The sequence below is a fragment of the Pinus tabuliformis genome, chromosome 9 (assembly GCF_031772625.1).
Source record: "Pinus tabuliformis cultivar Carrire ecotype Pingquan chromosome 9, CPIR1, whole genome shotgun sequence".
Classification (NCBI taxonomy): domain Eukaryota; kingdom Viridiplantae; phylum Streptophyta; class Pinopsida; order Pinales; family Pinaceae; genus Pinus; species Pinus tabuliformis.
In genome coordinates, this window is record NC_142307.1 from 174,845,843 (window position 1) to 174,853,163 (window position 7,321).

Consider the following 7,321-nt stretch of genomic DNA (forward strand, 5'->3'; position numbering starts at 1 on the left):
CCTGCAACACGAAAAATGAGAAATACATGAAAAACGTGATTGCAATCACGTTTTTTCATGTATTTCTCATTTTTCTTGTAGGATGGTCCATCAGTAACATGGGTAATCCTTGGATGAGGAATTAAATTGTGCATCCAACGAGTAATCCCACTCGAAATTTGAGTAAAAATGTAGGGAGATAAGTTGAAAATACGAGTTGAAAAATTACTTTTATTATTTTATTATTTTTTAATCTTTTTACTTTTTCACTCCAAAAATGGTGAATCACCCCCCATGGTTGACAACATCATCTTGAATCGTATTAGTTATTATAAAATTTATTTTGGTTGTACATTTTTCTTAGGAGGTCCATTTTAGACCTCAAAATTCTCCTAATGTGATTTCGAATATGATTAAAGGTAAAATAATTCCTCCTCAGTCAATAAAAATCAATTAGAAACCTTAGGGTTCTAGTCACAAACCCTAGGGAAAATTTAAATGAAAAATAAGTTGATACTTTCCAGCTAGGTAGCAAAAGTTGACATGGATAGAGGGTTCTAAGTTGAAACATGAAAAGCAAAGGGTTTTAAGCTCAGGGAAAGATGGGTTGAAGAAGAGTGCACATGTAAAAAAGTCAGTCCCTATGTCAGCAAAATGGTTGATTTAGAATATGATGAAAAGTAAAAGCATTCCTCCTCAGTCAATAATAATAAATTTGGAAACCTTATGGTTCTAGTCACAAACCCTAGGAAAAATTTAAATGAAAAACAACTTTAGACTTGGTAGCTAGGTAGCAGAAGTTGACATGGACTAAGGGTTCTAAGTTGAAACATGAAAAGAAAAGGGTTACACGCTCATGAAAAGATGGTTCAAATAAGAGTGTTTCAATGAAAGCAATGGTCCATGTGGCAAAAAAAATAGTGATTCAGAGTAATATGAAAGGTAAGATAATTCCTCCTTAGTCAATAAAAATCAATTTGGAAACCCTAGGGTTCTAGTCACAAACCCTAGGTAAAATTTAAATGAAAAACAAGTTGAGACTTGGCAGCTAGGTATCAAAAGTTGACATGGGCCAATGGTTTTAAGTTGAAACATGAAAATAAAAGGGTTTCTAGCTCAGGGAAAAATGGGCCGAAGAAGAGCGCACAAATAAAAGTATCAGTCCCCGTGTTAATAAAAGGGTGATTCATAATATGATGAAAGGTAAAAGAATTAGATATGTATGAAATGTAAAAAAAAAATCATGATGATGTGGATTGTATGTAGGAGGCACCTGAAGTTGATATAATCCCTATGAAACATGTAACTAATGACAAGAATTCTATTCCCAGAAAGAAATTAGTTGGAAATAAAGGAAAGAAGTCAACAATTCTTGAGATTGTTGCATCTGTAAGCACATCTAAACACATACATTTTCCTTAGGAGAACCAAATGAATAATATACATAAGACAAAGCAAAAAATAAATGGTTAATTTTCCCTTTAATTCTAGTGTGTGAAAGAAACAACAAAAAATGTTTTCTGAGGTTTTTTGTATAAGAATAAAATCCTAAAAATACCTAACATCCTTCCGCTCAAGTAGTAACTGGGGCTTGTAAAGATTTTAAAATAAGGTACTAGGGCCACGTCATAAATATAACTAGTGATGCTTCCAACAGCCAAAAAACTAACCAAGGTATGGATAGAGTTATAGTGGCCAAACATATTAGGGCTACATCTCGAAAGTGTTGGCATTTCTTCTAGTAGCCTAACCTAGATCACCTCAGGTTTAAGTGCTCTCATGCCTCAAGCGATAGGGAAATATGCTCTAAGATTTGGCCACTAAGTTACCTGTGTTGAGCAGGAATGGATGAATCTCAGCTTCTAGTTTTCAGTTTTGGACCTAAAACCCCTACCATGTTTTGGGAGACAACATGAAGGTTTTTGATAATTTTCCACCTAAGCCTTACCACCTTCACGAGGTTTCTTGCCATGTTCCAAATTTTTCATTGGATGATTTAAAATTTTAAGCTCCCTAAAAGATAACTTTCTATGTTTCAATATGAAAATAAACCACGTTGGCTTATGTGTTTCCTATTTCAGTGATCCTAGCCCAAACAATAACTTATCATGTAACCTTTATGGGGAATTTATTGTGTTCATGTTAAGGTTGTTTTTAGAAATGATTTTCTTCACTTAGGTGTGCAACAAAATATAAGATCAAATAAATTAGGTACAAGGATTCTGAAAAGAGGATACCCTTTATACAAAGTTCAAGTGAGATTACTCTGGTGGGTAAATGTGTGTACATGTGAAATTGTGAGCATACAAAGTGTGAATTGATGTGGATATGCACGGATCCTTTAAAATTCCCCTAAATACATTATGTGATATTTGTTCCTTGCAAGAAAATAAATTATGTGTGGATGATGGGCCACTTCTTTACTAAATAATTTAATGTGAGCATATAGGGAGATGGAAGATTTAGTTCTTTGAGAAAGGGTTTAGATGCCACCACAGGCTCACCACAAGGATGAAAGGGAGGAAATTCCTACTTTCCTTCTTTACTAACACCAAGACTTGGTCTTGAAAATACATGAATGAAATAAAATTGTTGGTTAGAAAAACAAGTAAAAACTATGTTTGGATGATGGGCCAATTACTTCTTCCCTAATTATACTATGTGAGAATATTTGGAGATGGAAGCTTTAGTGCTTTTAGAAATGGTCCAAATGCCACTATAGGTTCTCCATAAGGATGCAAGGGAGGTAGTTCCTACTTTCTTTCTTTACTAATACAAAGTCCTCGTCCCAAAAATAAGTGAATGAAATAAAAGTTTTGGTTAGCAAAACAAGTAAAAACGATTTGTGGATTTAGGGTCACTTACTTTCCTCCTAGTTAATCTAGTTGTGACGTGAATTGGAATGAGCAAAATAAGTAAAACATATATGTGAATTAGGGCCACTTACTTAAATCCTCCTTGTTTTAAGCTATGCTTGTGTGCAAAATTTCAAAGTAAAATATAATCAATTACTCTACTTGTAATGGTTAGTAAAGAAAATTGATTTGTAATGATGGTGTGTGCAAGGTGAATAGTGGACATACAAATTGTTTGAATTGCAAGTATGTGGATATCCGGTTCATGATCCTTTAATACAATTCCTTTAATTAGACTATGTGATGTTTGTTCCTTGCAAGAAAAGAAAATATGTGTGGATAATGGGACACTTACTTTTCCAAATTATGTTATATGTGAGCTCATAATATAGGGAGATGATAAATTAGTGCTTTGAGAAACATTATATTTCCATTACCAACTAAACTGAATTACGTAACTTGATTTAATTAAATAGCTACAATTTACTTTTTATGCATAAATCATGGTTTAACTTCAAGGGATGCCACAATTGAGAAAACCCAATACTAACACTCATGTAAAGGATAAGAAATTTGAAAACTAGTTGAAGTATGCAATTTGTAAAATATTTGCACTTAAAAATTTATATTTTCCATTTTAAATATGATCCTATGTTAACAAAGAAAAATTAATTCATTTATATGTAAATTTTAATGATAATTTTTTTTTTTTAATCTTTTATGATAAATAATGATTGTTGACAAAAAGAATAACTAATTATATATAAATTTTAATGATATATTATAATTTAAGTGTTTAAAAATTTTCATTTGAAATATGTATTCTATAGTTATAATGTGTGGTTATATATTTCTATAAACAGTTAATAAAATATGATATTGATTTTTTAAAAATTTTTTTTTTTTTTTTTTTTTCCAATATCATTATTCAAAATTGTTAATATATTTTAATATTATTTATATAAAATTATTGTATTTTTTCAAGAAAATGTATAGTACTATTAAAAAAAATTGGAATTTTTTTATTCATTTACTAATGTAAAAAAATAAAAATTAAATACCTCCATCTCTCCATTTACTAAGTGAAGCATTTGACCCTTTTCAAAATTAGTTCTTCTCAACAACAAATTTTAGTTTCTTCAAGAGACTATATAAATCCTAAATTAAAAGTGATCTCTACAACAAGGATGGTGTTATATTTTTTTCATACATCTCATTCACCAAAATTTGAATTAAAATCCAATGCTAGCTAAAATGGATTGTGAGAAGAGAAGGAAAGAGAAAAATGACTTTAAAAGAATAGGGGTTACTAATAAAATTAGAAATTTTGGAGAGTAAATTGTCAATATACCTATTTCCCAAGTAATCTAGTGCCACAAGCAATAATCTCTCTTCAATCCTCCCCAAAACATGTGTAGGAAATGAAAAAACTTAAAACCATTTGGTCATAGGATTGAAGGTGTGTGATCAAGGTGATCTATTGTTAGATATCACCCCAAAATGGATGTCATGAAATTTTTATGTTGTTATATATGTTGAACAAAGAATGTATTTTCAATATTCCCATTGGATGGAGGGATACTCTTGCCCCTAGAACTTGACACAATTTCTCTCTTTTAACTCCTAAGTGACAATCATTTTTTCTAATCCCTCATGTAAATAAATTTCCATGAATTGTAATTCATGGAAATAATATATGGAAATTATGTTACAATGGTTTTCTTTGGTTAAATGTCATCCTTATTTTTTGTGGGTTATCCTAAACCATTACAATTCAAAGGTGGTTCATAATTTTCATTAATTCAAGTGGTTTCAAAAAGTTCCAATAAACCATGGTTTCAAGTGGTTTTCTTTAATTGTTGTTACATCTCAATTTTTAACTACATGGTATTACTTTAAATGTTTATTTTATCTTAGTTTTATTGTTTTATTCTCCATTGTTTCTTGTTTTCAATCATATTTCGTAATGCATACAACTTGAATTACATGTATTTGCATGAATTTCCCGAATTACATGATCTTGTTATTCTCTCAATGTTTGTCATCTTTTTCTTATACTCTCTCTAGATTTTTCTTTCATTTCCTCTATGATTGGAAAATTTTCCTTTCCTCGATCCAAATCTCCGATTTGTCATGTTGATGAATTTTTAGGCTATGATGCTTCTCTATATAATGAATGTTTGTCGTTATTTTGTCTATATTTGAAATTTAGAAACTTTCCTTTTTTTTGGATTGATAGTAGAAGCTTAATCAAGTTGTTAATTTGTAGCATTTAACATAAATGGATTTAATAAAAGCTGGTAAGCGATTGGTGGGTACTTAGCTTTTTAATGGCTCAATGGAGCAGTTGGTTAACCACTTATAAACCTTGATAAAGGTTTATTTAACACTTTATCAAGCTATTTGAATTTGAAAATCAAGTACTCAATTAACTATTTTAAGCACTTGATTGAACTCTTGAGGTCCTAAAAATCATAGTTTTAGCAACCTTTTGGAGATTTCTCTGCAACCCCATTTTGTACCCTAGCAGATTTAGAGAAAAAATTGTCCTTAAGTGCCATAGTTGATCATGTTGGATTCAGAATTTGACTCTTTCAAATTCATATGATATTTTTTGTCTAATTTCTTTTAAAAATAATGCTTTAATTTTTTTTTGGACATTTTCAAAGGGGCTCAATAAAAAATCAATAACATACAAAAAATTCAAAAAATACCACTATCTTCGTTTAGTCCTCTAATTTAAAAGGGAACTCTTGATTTTTCAATGTATTCAAATATTTGAAAAAAAAATAATACGCGAACACATGTATCTACAAAATGCAATTTAGATATTAGTTCTCCAACTTCCAAATATAACAAAAAATATGAGTTTGCATTAACAAAAAAAAGTAATATGAAAAACTTAGTTCTCTCCATGTAGACCATGCTTACTTTTATATATATATATATATATATATATATATATATATATATATATATATATATATATATATATATATATATATATATATATATATATATATATATGCTAAGCAACACACTCATACCTCTTAAGATGTGCAAAAGTTTGCAAGGACAAGTAATGCATTTAATGGAAAATTGGGAGATTATAAGACATTGATTTTTTTGCAAAAAAATCATTAGGACAACATAATTCCCCACATATTATCTTTTTACTTTGAGTCAAAATTCACAATGCTACATGAATTTTGAAGGCCTCAAAACTTTTGAAATTTTATTGCCAAAAGTTCATGCATTCGCCATATATAGATATATATATATATATATATATAGAGAGAGAGAGAGAGAGAGAGAGAGAGAGAGAGAGATGTTACATTTAAAAATAGTAAAATAATAATTTAAATTAATAAATTAAAAATAGTAATAACAAAAGAAATTAATGTTGACCATAATTAAAATATTTCAATTTGCACCTTAATTTTACATAACTTTATATAGAAATATAAAGTAACTGAAAGTAAAAAGAATTTACCATTTAGTATGAGGACAAAATGTAATTTATTTACTACTTAATATGGAGATGAGTAAAAAAAAGTAATTTACTTTTTAATAGGAGGAAATGTAATTTCATCGCTACTATTGATATTACACGTGTCATTCATAAATAAAATATTTCAAAGTGAACTAAATATATATTATACTAACCTAGTTCCATCTTAATTGTAGGCTAGTATGCTAGATGCTATATATAGTTATATTATATAGAACTATATATATATATATATATATATATATATATACTTTATGCTTTGTTTTATATATAGATATATAAAATAAAAAAATAGTTTTGGACTCTTAATTTAGTTTATATTTTATTTAAGTAGAATTATTTTTTTAAACCAATTACTATATATATAAATTTAAAAATAAAAAATAAAATAAAATTTCTTATTTGATTTAATAGAGGTTCACCATGAGCAAGAGTAACCATCATGCCAATCTAAAACTCTTAATTTATTTATTTACCAGTTATAATTTAGTTGTTTTTTTTGGAATTTTTTGGGGCATAATTCTAGCCAAATTTGTTAGAAATTTAAAATGCATTTTAAATAACAAAAAAATTATTTTTTGAAATTTTATTTCACTAAATTTCTAACAAAAAAATTTAAAACCTAAAATACCTAAAAAAATAAAGTTTTTACCATAGAAAATATTCATAATAAACATGCTACCATTGTCCATAACTTATACAATTAAATAAATTAATAAATGAATTAAAAAAACCTAAAATACAATTTCATTTGGGTGGTCTTCATGAGTTTTCTTGGTGGTTTTCTAGGTTGTTTTTGGTCTTCAAGGATTTTCTTGGTTTTTTTAAGGTTATTTTTGTGGTTTTTAAGGGTTTTCTTGGTGGTTTTTTGTGCTTTTTATGGTGGCTTTCATGGTTTTTTTGTATGGTAGTTTTCTTCCAAATTAATTTATTTTATTTTGCAAGAAAAATTAAATAAAAGAGACAAAAATGATAG